Source organism: Penaeus monodon, chromosome 16 (genome assembly GCF_015228065.2).
Source record: "Penaeus monodon isolate SGIC_2016 chromosome 16, NSTDA_Pmon_1, whole genome shotgun sequence".
In the NCBI taxonomy this organism is placed as follows: Eukaryota; Metazoa; Arthropoda; class Malacostraca; order Decapoda; family Penaeidae; genus Penaeus; species Penaeus monodon.
In genome coordinates this window covers 35,020,890-35,034,351 of record NC_051401.1, presented here as the reverse complement: position 1 = coordinate 35,034,351, position 13,462 = coordinate 35,020,890, and positions in this window count along the sequence as shown.

Below are 13,462 nucleotides of genomic sequence, written 5' to 3'. Positions count from 1 at the left end.
ACCCCTTCTAGTCTGTAACAAGAAAATATTCAGTCCTTCACACTCTCAGGCATACAGAGTAATCGCGTACGTTATTAACTTAGATTAGGCTGTTTACGCATTCAATTAATAACGAATCATTTGGTAAAAGTCCCACTAAATTATCAGTTTACGCATACGTGCTCCACGAGGGTGAAGGCCCTCGGTTGGCCTCGCACTTTGTATCATCCGTTTTTGTTTACGTGCTTCTCTGATTTTGCTCATTTGGAGACCCACACAGTCTTCTTATTTATTTCCCACATCTATACGCAACTCCTGTGATCTTTCATCCCATCTTGCTTAACAAATATATATACATATATATATTATATATATATACATATATATATATAGATATATATATAATATATATATATACATACATATATATATATATATATATATATATATATATATATATATATATATATATATACATATATGTATACACACACACACACACATACATGCATGCATGTACAATGCACACTCACACACACACACACACACACACACACACACACACACACACACACACACACACACACACACACACACACACACTGTTAAAGGTTGAAGGCCTCAATATATGGGCTGGTGGATAGCAATGATAGACTGGCACGGCGTGACTCTAAATTGTTGAAAGAGACACAAATAAGTAAACACACGTTACAATAGTCTGAGAGCAAGCACTGGCAAGGTGACGAGGCTCATTCTCTCAGATCAGATAAGATAGACCTTAATTTTTATCTTGCTTCCACCGGGGCACTGATTTTGGAACACACGGTATGCCTGGCAATTTATGTTTAAATGCTTATTGACCCGTCATATTGTTCGGCCACCTTCTCGCACCTAGCTCTCGTTGTTGTTGATGTTTGAGATTTGCGAAAATCTAGCTTCGCCCGGGCCTGTCATACATATGAATCGGCCTGTGTCAGCTATGTATGTCTGTCTCATGCTTACACTATGTATAGGATGCGGATAATTCTACAGGATGTGGATAATTCTATTTCGGGTGCCAGTGGACCACGTGGCTGCTTTCCACGTGGAGCAATCAGTGTAGCAGACGGAGCCAGTGACCTCACCTCGCTCCCCCCCCCCCCATGCTTCCTGCAGCTGCTGCTACCGCTCCTCCAGCTGGGGCGGTCACTACTTATACCGAGAATGACCTAGGCCTCAGAGAGTTCGTGCTAAGCTACCACCGCGCTAAGGTCAGCCCTTACCTCCCTTCGGGTGGGCTGCCCCACACCGCGGAGCTTAACCCCTTTAGACAAGTCGTAGCGTCGTGGTATCGTGTGTTCTCCCCTTTTACGTGTGTTTTTCGTCCCTGTCAGCCACTGTACTAGAGTACGCATAGCCTTTTAAAGTCTGGTGGCAGCGAGGGCCGTTGCATCCTTGCACCCCAAAGAAAAATCCGCTAGAAGACATGTCGAAAAACAAAAAAACACGTAAGAACACGTTTGGGCCTCCTTTCCTTATTTCTTTTCCCTTCTTTTCCTATGAATGTTTAGCCGTTGTTTTTGTTGGGTTAAAAGGTGCTAATGCACAGCAAATGGCACGTTCTCCACTATTCTTCCACCTCAGATCGCATTTCCGTGCGATCAAGTATGTGATCAATAAACATGAATATCGTTCGTTAGTTAAGTAATTAATTATTTTTTCTCGTTTTTAGAGATTTATATTGTTTCAACTGCAACGAATTTAACGCATTCGTGATTTTATCTTATCACGAATATCATTTCATTTTTCCTCCCCACGCCCCGACCTGCCAGTACCTTTTCTTTCGCTTACGGTCACTTGGGAAGAGAAAAGGTCATTTTCCCGTCATGACCTGACCTCACTTTCTTTTCCCGGTCGGTGGCGACGTGGGATGGGTCTGATGAATGCGTGGTTCCCTGTATTTTGGTTGTTATTTTTGTTTACGCCTTGGGAATTAACCATAGCATTGTTACATTGCTTTTTGGTGACACGTTCTATTGGCGCTAGAGCGAAGCATGTAACATAATTTAATTAAATTGTATTATTTGAATATAGCGTAGTATCTTCCTCCATATCATAGTGCACAGAATTGCCCGATATTGCCCCGGGGTTGCGTAAACGCCGAAGTTATTCGTTCGTTCGGCTCCCTTTGAGTCGGTGTGACCCGCGGTTACGTCCGTTAATTAATGTAGGACTAGGGTTTAAGCTAGAATCATTATTCGCTTATTAATCACACCTTTCTCACCCACTTGAAGTCGCTTGCATGTTTTGGGTACCCCCCAAGCGTTTGTGTGATTCGTGAAAATTTATATATCCTTATGGAATTTTGCGGGCGCCCATTACAGATACGCAGAAGAGAGCAGGGTTATTATATTCCTGGCTCGAGTCGCTTCAGTCATATATGGCATTTGGGTATAGGATCCCCCCGTTATTGAGTTTTATTGAAGTATGACGTGCAAAGCTAGACATGTACCTCGGCAGTTCAGATTTCTGACCCCGAGAAGATTTGCTTGATAAAAATTTGGCGATTATTTTTTTTTATGTCACCATTCATTCATGCGTACATTCTGTCGCATATCATTATATGTTGAATTCAATGTGGTAGTTGAAATAATCGTAAATAGCTAGCATTGCTAATTTACTTCAGTTTTGTTATAGTGAACGCTAATATTCGTGTTTATGATTCATTCTCTGTGTGAGGTCACTCTCGCTTTCTCTCTCATTAACACTAGCTGTCACTCACACATGCATACACGCGTCTGTTGTGACGAGTGGCTCGAACATGATGTACAAGTTACATCTATTTCTTCTCTGTGGGACGACTGTGGTTCAATATATCTTCGCGGATCGCCGTTGTTCGTTCCCTTATCTACTCTCCATATCTATCAGAGACGGTTGATAGTTCAAGCTAGGTCTTTCCGGACCGCTACTGACGTCTCCCTCTTCTATTTTCTTCTTTATCTTTGTGAAAGTAAAACACAAAATGAAAAAAAAAGACGAAAATAAACTAAAAACCAACATTAAAAAAACGCATTTTTTAAAAAATAACCGGCTAGTGGTAGATAACACCCCTTCTTCTCTGTTGCCTTTCTTTTTCTCTTACTCTGGCCCTTACGTGGTATGATCTGGTTCTCGACTATATATTGCAGTCGGACCGACACGGCACCGAAGGAGAACCTGCTACAGTTCCGGTCACCTTAGGATGCCGTGGGAAGGACGTCATCGAAGATCGCCATAGGCCCGCGGACCGAGATTTTCGTCAGAAAAGGTGTTAAGCCGTCCCAGTGTAGTGGACGGGCGTTGCCTGCCAGACTCCCCGTAGATCCAGCGAACCAGCACCTTTGCCGCAGGTACCAGTGGCCCCAGAATGCTGTGCATAGGCGACGCCTGGCGGACGCCTGCAGATCCGGTCAACTCCAGGAGCTCGTAGCACAGGTATCAGCCGCCCCGAGATGCCGCCCCTGCCCCGACGCCCGTAGATCCGGATGAAGATTATGAGGACGTGTGGATGCGAGAAGGACCTGGACGAGATCTGTGAGGACGTGTGGACGAGGACGCCACCGAGTTTGGCCTGGGCCAGGACTACGAGAAGGTCTAGACGAATCTGAAGTCAAGGAGGACCTGTGCGAGACTTTCGAGGACGTGTGAATATCGAGGACGGACAGATTACACCAAGGACCAGGAGGATGAGGACGACAGGGAAGAGCAGCCACAAGGATGCACCAGGACGACGCACAAGAACAAGATGGCCAGCCATGTTAGGTCACCCTTGAAGGCGCCTCGAGGGCGAGGCGCGAGTAGGTGGCCGAGCAATATAGGTTGTGGATAATTCTACAGGATGTGGATAATTCTATTTCGGGTACCAGTGGACCATGTGGCTGTTTTCCACGTGGAGCAATCAGTGTAGCAGACGGAGCCAGTGACCTCACCTCGCTCCCCCCCCCATGCTTCCTGCAGCTGCTGCTACTGCTCCTCCAGCTGGAACGGTCACTACTTATACCGAGAATGACCTAGGCCTCAGAGAGTTCGTGCTAAGCTACCACCGCGCTAAGGTCAGCCCTCGCCTCCCTCCGGGTGGGCTGACCGTGACCTCCGCGTGGCCCGATTACCCGTTTAACTAGACCTGTCTCGTGTGTTTTATACTGTGTCTGTCAACTCTCAGAAATAAAGAGTCAAGCCGAATACCAGTATCAATACCCCTGCAAGCCAATGTAATTGGGTTCTATACCCGTTATACTATGCTTACCGTGGTGGCGGGATTGTCAGCAGGCGCACCTGCCGTCATGATGTAAGCATGCGGCAGGTGCGCTGGCGGCTGTTGTGGGCGGTCCCTATCTCAGAAATTGTGTGCTCACAATTTTGTAAATAAAGTACCAGCGTGGCATTCGGCTCGCCACAGTGCATGCAACGCCTGTCTGCATAGTCAATTATCTCTATGATCTGCCATGCGCAATGATAACCTAGTATGATTCTGTAAAGAATGACTTCAGTACCTCTATTGATTGCTTCAGAGAGTGCTAGTGGCTCATAGCCTGTGGCATCTGAGTACCATCTGGCCCGAGGGGGAGGATCTCGTTTTCTTTTGTGAAGCTGCAGGAGGAAGGCATGAGCTGTGGCACTACACTTCTGTTTTAAAAGATTTTTCGGCTCGGTTTTATGATCATAGGATTTGGGGGCATACCCCTGCCAATGTTAGCTAGTCTGTCAGTAAGCTCATTCCCTCTGAGCCTATGTGGCTAGGGATCCAGTTTATGATTCTTCTTCTACCCTGAGCAAGAACCCTCTGTGCTATGCTAAGGACAGTGGTCAGGAAGGAGATGTTGTTTTTGGGGAAAAGCTTTGCTGTCGACAGTCAGTGGCTGTCCTGGAATCTATATGTATGACCATAGTTCTCCTCAGGATGAGTGGACTAGGGCTCCCACGATCGCAACTGCCCTCCCTGTAGTGAGAAGGCATTGTCTGTTACCCTCATGGATTGTGTGGCATCTCTTGTTAGAGAGCCGGCGCCTGCAGTGGGGTTTTAAGGGATAAAACTGACCCATCCGTGAATTAGGTTCTACTACCCAGAGGAGTGATGGCTGCAATGTCTAGCCTTCAGACTAGGCATAGGGTATTGATTCTTTCTCTTGACAAGTTCATAACAGAGAACTCGATCGAGGTTGGTGCCCACAGCAGGGCTCGTTATCTTTGAGCTGATAGCTATCAACAACTCCTGGCATGTGAGAGAGCCAGAAGTTTTTACAAACAGCTCGTGGTATTGTTTCTATGCGTCTGAGTATTTTTTATCTCATTTGTGTTCCTGGGAGTTTGGATGACCTATGAAAGGAACTGAGCTGCCATTAGATCAATTCGTGAGTCCAGGGGGAGAAGGTTTGCTTTCCATGAGGAGGTGAGGGCCTTCGTCCACTTTGGGGCACCTAGAACATTTGAACTGTCTTATTTTTTCTCTTAATCTTAAACTTGGTTTTGCGGCAATCAAAGGGGACAGAAGCATAGTCCACATTGGGACGGATGGCATGTACATAGAAGATCTTAGAACTTTATGTCTAGCTCCTGTGTGTCTCCAGTCATTGCTCTCATGACAAACAGTCTTGCTTTGGTTCAGTCAACCCAAATACAGGACCTCCTTTTTAAAGGAGAGGGTCCAGTCAATCATTACCCAAGGTATTGGAAGGCCTGGACCCCTTAAGTCCATTCCCTGGATTCTCAGACTTGTACCTGAACATTTTGTTCAGAGCCCACAGCTTTGGATTTGGCTGCAGAGATCTTTAGCCTATCCTCTATCACTCCTCAGTACAAGGTCCAAAAAAACGTTGGGCTTACTTAGGCAGTGTGGTCCAGTGGAGATGATTGCAAGATCGTCTGCATAGATGATTTGCACTCCACTGGGAGGTTTTTTGTTTAGGATGCAGGACGTTAGGGTGTTGAAAAAAGGGCTGGACTGAGGACCTCACCCTGTGGCATTCCCTTTTCTAGTAGATTGCTGCCCAAAAGGTGACTTTGGCTGTTTTTTTCCTGAAATAAGTCACCTATACAAACCAAGAGCTTTCTCTGATGACTTTCTAATTCAAAAGCCTTCTCCAGGTTAGAAATACTACCACAAATGTGACAGTGCTGGTTGTTAAGAGCATGGCCTTTTTGCTGTGGTTGTGCTCAGGCCTTTTGAAAACCCCTGGAGGTGTTAAAGTGGGGTCCCATTTCCATTGGAGTCGGTTGTACCATTTTCTTGGCCATCTTGCCCAGACAGCTGAGGAGAGAGATGGGACAGTACTTCCCTGGCTTCCTCTTCCAGCTCTGGGGTAGAGTGGAAGTTTTCAGGACTTGTTTATGAATTATAGGAATGCAAGCTCACTGCCAGTCCTAGGTGGGAAATGATTGGGTATGAGATCCCCTCAGGACCTGGGGCTGTGCAAGAACTGTTTTTGTAGTTTTTTAGTTCCCTTAGAGAGAAGATAAACATCTGAGTTAAATTGGGTTTTTGCTGCCCTTTTTCTGATGTGAGCAAGTCTGATTGAGGGTCGTGGTGTGTGCACCTCGGGTTGAGCAGCTAGTAGCTCGCCTGACCCGTTGCCACAGTCTGCAAGGGTGGTTCGCCGGGTCAAAGGACTCACACCATTCCAGCCACTTTTCCTGCCCGACTCTTATGACAGTTTGTAGCAGCACGACCCCGCAACCTGGAGTTTAGTGTAGTTTCCCAGGTTGGGTCACATCAGGTCCACAGCCATGTCCGGCGCTCATTGGAACAGTGGGCTCCCCCGTTCCCTGCGCGCTTACACAGCGCTCGTGTATTTAAGCCCCAGAGCCCAAAACGAGATCAGCATTCCCCCATCCTCCAGCAGACCCCGACAACAGCCGCTGCACCACAAGGACTGCCCAGTCCTTATCTGACTGGGGAGCCTGCCGGCTCCCCGTTGATCTTTCCGACTTCACCCAAAAACATTTTCCTTGGCATCCCTGCTTCCCTTAGGAGAGCTAGGTTGCCAGGGGTTCTTTGCCTTTGGAATTGTTTCTGCATATGTTCACTCTGTGGGGGATTTCCTTAATCTCGCATTAAAGTACCGGGCATCTTTATAACCCCTGGACCATGGCCGAGTTTCAGGTATAGTCTGTGAAACTGCTTGATTATGGAACTGATATGTTGGCTTCAAGCATTTCCCACATTTCACTCTGTGGGGTTCATTGCATCTAAAACAGTGGGCTAAGGCATCCTGAATGGCTTGCTAGTTGGCCTTTGGGTCTTTTTTTCCATCTTTGAATTTGGTTGTTGTTTTGGGCTGGGCCAGAATCCATGAGGGTAGAAACCCAGTGCCATAATGGTCACTTGTGACAGTCTCACCCACACACCATCTGATTCTCCCCACCAGAGCCGCTTTGGCAAGGTAAGGTCTAGGGAAACCCTTCCTCTGATGTCATTGGCTCTTGGCTATTGAAAAAGAACGATCTCGGGAAAAGTTTCAAGCATATTGGCTATGTGATGGTTTGCTGCATCTGATCCCTTGCAGTGAACCAGGATGGGGTGGTGTGCATTGAAGTCTCCCCCTATGATCACTCGGTTTTGGGCTGCAGTAGCAAAAAACCCTAGCTGAGTCTAAAGCTCCTACAGCATGGCTGCTGTACACTTTGACAGCTTGAGGGGGCCCCCGGCAAGGTGAATCTCAACAGTAAGAGATTCAACATCTTTTCCACAGTGCGGTACATTAGCTATTGCAGAGCAAGGATTGTTGCTCTGACCAGGGTGATCAAGCCTCTTTTGCCAGCTGTGCTTGGCAGCATGAAGACATAATACCCTGAGAAGCAAACAGTCCCTTTTGTAAATGTCTCGTGGAGCATGACAATGTCAGTGTTCCTTGATTACACTATTGCGTGGAGGATGGGATTTTTGTATTGAAGCCATAGATGTTCCACTGTAGTATGCTTAGATTATGTGTCCTGATGTTTTTGGTGACAGTTTCATCAGAGATGTCTTTGTATTAGGATCAGAATATGGGGATATCGGAGTTGACAACTCCATTGTGAAGCCATCGCTGGTTGAGGGATCTCATCTGGTTTTGGGGTGTTTGTCAGGCTATCCATGGGTTCCCCTGGGAAGTGGAGAGCCTTTAGTAGCTCTGATTTTGTGAGTTGGCTTTTCTCACTTCAGGCTTTATCAGTGTGTCTTTTCTCTTTGCTGACTTTACCTGGGTAAGGTCAGCTTGTTCTGGCACTGGCTGCATAGATTTAGCCGCTTTGGCTCTGCCGTGAGGGCATGGCCAGGGTTGGAGTGGGAAGGGGAGTCTCATCCTGGGGTGTGGCTATGGCTGATTTTGGGTCTGTTCAGCCTTTCCCCCCTTTTTAGGATTGCATAGTCTGGGTCATGGCGACCATGAAATAACTTCTCCGCCTCTTCGCTAGACTTCCCCAAAGCTATTGCTACCGCAGTGTCTATAGCAGTCAACAGGAGAGTCATATCTCCTTTGTAAAAGAGGAGATTATCGTCTCTTGGGGAGGCTTTTGCAATGCTTTTTGAACCTTATTTCCTGTGGTTCTTTTTCTGCACTTCTGATATGGTCGGAGGTCGGGTAGCCTTTTTTCTTTTGTTCTGTCCCCAGACATGGGACAGGAACGAAGTCTGTTTAGCAACCTCTTGTTGCCTGAGGGCCGCTTCTTTCCTGGCAGAGCAAGCCAGGCTCCAGGCGTGTTGCCTCTTGGCACAGTTGGGACATTTGGCCCTTGTGTCCCTTTGTCCTTCAATTGTGCACCTTGCTACAGACACTACATTTAGGCTTGGCCTTCCAGCTAGCCTGGTGGTGACCGTATCTTTGGCACTTAAAGTACCAAAGTGGCTCAGGCACATAAGTTCTTAGGTTGAAGGTACCCCAGTTACACAGATCAAGGGAAGTGATTAGGGCTCCTTTCAGGGTCACCAGGACTTGTCTGGATGGGCTCTTTAGAGGGAACCTTGAACTGTGGGAAACGCCTAGGGGGTCCAGACTCTCCTTCAGAGTTTGTCTCCAGTCTGGGTCGTTTAGGATCGCCCTTTTGGCTTGGATTCTGGGCTACTAGAAGCCATGTATGGCTTCAGAGTGACTGCTGTGGTTTGGGCCTTGCATGGTTCGTCATCATTTGTCTCTATTTTTTGGGAGGTTTGTAGAAACATTTGATATGAAATAAGCAGTTATTTCATCCTCTCACGCCCCCACCTACCACGGAGTCCAACAAGAGGAATCTATACGTTAGAACTAATGCCTAACAGCCACGGGCGTTGTAAGAGGATATATGCAGCTAATGGCCGTTGTACCGCCACTCACGGGACCAGCGTGAGTGCCAACGGCAACATTGACTGCTTGACCTTAACTTCCCGAAGGAGAACAGCCGATTGACTTGATCGGTTGACTCCCGTCTCCACAGCGCACAGGGTCGCTACGCACGGCAAACACGTGGGTAGGTGTGAACCCCTGGGGAGAGACCAGAGAGGATGCTCTTCCACGTACAAGAAAGGCATCATTGTTAGGGACTCTTCCTTCCTCCCTCTCCAGTGAGACAGCCACCCAAAGGCTGTATCACCTCAGAGAGGGAGCTCAGGTCCTGCACCTCAAAGAGGAAGCTCCAGTGGCAGGACCACGAGTGGCCTAGCTCTCGAGGGGCCATTTGATTTGCCACAAGGGGTAACTCGTTTCGTTCTCGCGTGCACTGCCGTCTCGTGCGCACTGTCCTCGAATTATCCTCTTGGTTGGCCTCTTCTTCCTGGTCTTTCATCTATCCGTCCTCAACGTCCACTCGTCCTCGCCCAGGCGGCAACCTTTTCCCGGCATTTTGGGGGCGGCTGATATCTGCGCTGACCAGGTCCTGGAGTTTGACTGCATCTACGGACGTACCTGCAGCAAGGTATTACTTCGGTGCTGTATCGGATATCACATGTATAGTCGCTGACACGCAAGGACCAAAAGAGAAAAAAAGAAAGACTATTAATGTTAGTTTTGAATTTGCTTTCATTTTTCTGTTTAGTGTTTTTTTTTTTTTCACAAAGATAAAGAGGAGCTACAAACCGTCTCTGATAGATATGAGAGTAGATGAGGGAAAAGACAATGGCAATCCGCGAGGGTCTACTTGAACCACTTGTCATCATATAGAGAAAGAAAAGTATGGTAGAATAAGAAATTGTGCTTGATATACTATTCACAACAACAAACCTGTTAGTGAAAGATTCAATGTCTTTTGTTCTGTATGGAAGAGTGAGTGAGTTTGTGTAAGTGTGAGGGAAAAAGAATGAAAGTGAGAGTAAACTCACACAAAGAATGAATCACAAACACGAAGATTAACGTCCATATCAACAACAATGTGATGATTAGCAATGATATTAGTATAAGATTATTTCAACTACCAGAACTCAACATTTGGTGATATGCAAAGGAAATGTATGCATTAATGCAAGCTTCTCGCAACGCAAAGCTTCCCGGCTCAGAAATGTATGACACAATATACGATTCTGTTTGTTTTTAAATTTTCAGATTCACTACAAAATTCTGATACCCCGAGATAACCATGTCGCAATCCTTCTGTAAGTGGAAGGGGAAGCCCGAAATTTATCCACCCAAACGGCGGATGGCGGCTTAGGACCGAGAGAATGAGGGAGGGGCCCGTTCACTTCCCCTGTATGGAGACTTACTGTCCTATGTCTCAGGTACACGTCCCTTTGAAATTGATTCTTGGTTATGTTGTTCTTGACCATCCCTTTTAAATGATACAAACAAAGCACCACTAGCAAGTAAAAATATAAATAACTTTTAAAAAATACGGAAGCTTCGTTCTAAAGGGAAAACGGTAACATAAAAAATTTAAGCTTTAAAAATAGGGGTATCCTGGCTGGTGCTTGCCAATGTAAAAAAAAAAATAATAATAATAAAAAAATAATAATAATAATAATAATAAGGTTGTAAACATTAATCTATCTACGTCCAGCATTTACTAACTGGTATGTAAGAATGGCTCAAACAAAACCTTTTCTTGCCGATCCAGCGACGCAACAGTAAAGGGTAATCCAGGGGTACACACAAACCCCGAGTCCAGAGGCAACTCCCGTATGGGTTTATATCCCGAGGTGTATATATACAGCTAGGCCACGTCATCGTGGCAACAGCTATTTTAAACAAAACTCTTATACAGTTAATCAGCAGCAATTCTTTAACAAAATTATCCAAACAATGAATAGTAAAATGATTAAGAAAAGAAAAAATGAAAAACATTAAAAACAGAACGTAAACACAATGAGTAAAATCAATAAAACTACATTTAATCTGTAAAAAAAAAGGTAAAAAAAATCTGTCAGTAATATATAGGATATCTCCAGTGTCCTCTGTGAGCCTCCAATACATTATATGATAAATAATTAAGGTGGTGACGTGGAGGTGAATAAAAAAAAAAAAAAAAAAAAAAAAAAAAAAAAAAAAACATATATATAGATATATATATATATATATATATATATATATATATATATATAACAATTATCTATGATTAATAAAAAAAATGATAATTAATAAAACTGTATATTTAAATAATTTTAAAATATAAAAAAACAAAATAACTTGGAACGAATTTTGTAAAATAAAGGGGGGGGGGGGATTCGATGTTAAAATAATATAAAAACGTTGAAGTCATGAATGTATAAAAGAATGAAAAACATTAAGACCCCCCTCTAAAAATAAGACCTTACTGGGAAAAGGGCGATGAAAACTCTCAAATAATTGCAATCACCAAGGCTTATTCAAAACCTACTGAGTCGAAGCATTCGAAGCTCAAGAGGAGAACTCGGGAAATGACAATTACATGTTTTATTTGTACACATAAAAATATATATATACACAACATGGTTTGGCAGCAACAGTATAATCGTGTTGTCTGTGTGGGCGGGAATCATCTCCAGCGTGTTTGAGCGCCGCCCGCTGGATTACCCAGGCTAGGGTCGGGATTCGGGTTTGGGGATTTAAAGGTGTCGAGGGGACAGGTAAGGCATTAGGGTGGAGGATAGGGGGTGGACATCGACGTAAGCTTAAGGAAAAGGAAAAAAAATGAGAGAAAGAAAAAAGAGCCGAGGGATGGAAATGAAAAGAAATGAGTAAGAGATCACCAGAGGTTTAGAAATGGTAGATTGCGAGGTTATTAGTATGCGAGAAGAGGATAAAAGGGGGAAAATGAACGAAAAGGGGGGGGGGGAATGAGAGAAATGAGAAAAGAAAACGAGAGAAAGGATAGATAACCATACAAAGGGAAAAGGGGAAGAGGAAAAAAACGAGGAGATTAGCATGGTAGAAAGTAAGGAATAAACGTGAGGCTAGTAAGGGAAGGGGAAAATGTAAGGGGGAAAGGGAAAACGAAAGAAATGAACGAGGAAGAAGTGAGAACGAACGAGAACGTTAGAAAGTATTTAGAAGAAACAAAAGATAGCGAGTAAAGTAAGTGGGAGACAGGTGTCAGGATGATACGTGTGGAGGAAGGAGAGAGAGAGAGAGAGAGAGAGGTTGGAAAAAAGGGATAAAGGGGGAGACTAAAGCAAAAGGGAGGTGTACCCTAAAGGAAGCAAGGGTGAGGATGAGGATAAGGGGGAGGGGGGGAGAAGGTAAGAGGTCACGGTTCAGGATGGGGGGAGGGGGTCGGAAACCTCACACTTCTTGCCGGTCCTCACATCAGTGAAGACCTCCCCTGGCCGGGTAAGAGAGACGATTCTAAGCTGGAGAAAGGGGGGGGGGGGGGCACTGAGCTTTTGCGATATCCCTGCAGAATTGTATACCATTACTTGACAGTAATGCAACAGATGCATTTTACAATATCCTTTATGGAAATAATGCATATATATTTGGAATAGTCGTATGTCTGGCCGACTTGTTTCTTTCATTTCCGGCACCAATAATTTCTCTGACAAAAAAAAATATATATATAGATAGACAGATAGATAGATAGTTAGATATAGAGATATATATAGAGATAGAAAGAAAATATATAAAATAACATATGTAATAATATATATATATATATATATATATATATATATATATATATATATATATATGTATATGTGTGTGTGTGTATGTATATGTGTGTTCATATATATACATAGAAATACACACACACACACACACACACACACATACACACACACATACACATACACATACACATACACATACACATTACACACAACACCACACATATATAATATAATAATAATATATAGATATATATATATTATAGGTAATATATATATAATAATTATATATACGTATATATATATATAATATATATATATATATATATATTTTTATATATATAAATACACACACACACACACGCACACGCACGCGCACGCACGCACGCACGCACACACACACACACACACACATATGAATGTATATGTGTGTGTGTGTGTATATATATATATCTAATATAATTTTATATAGTTTGTGTGTGTGTGTATAAATTTTACGTACAT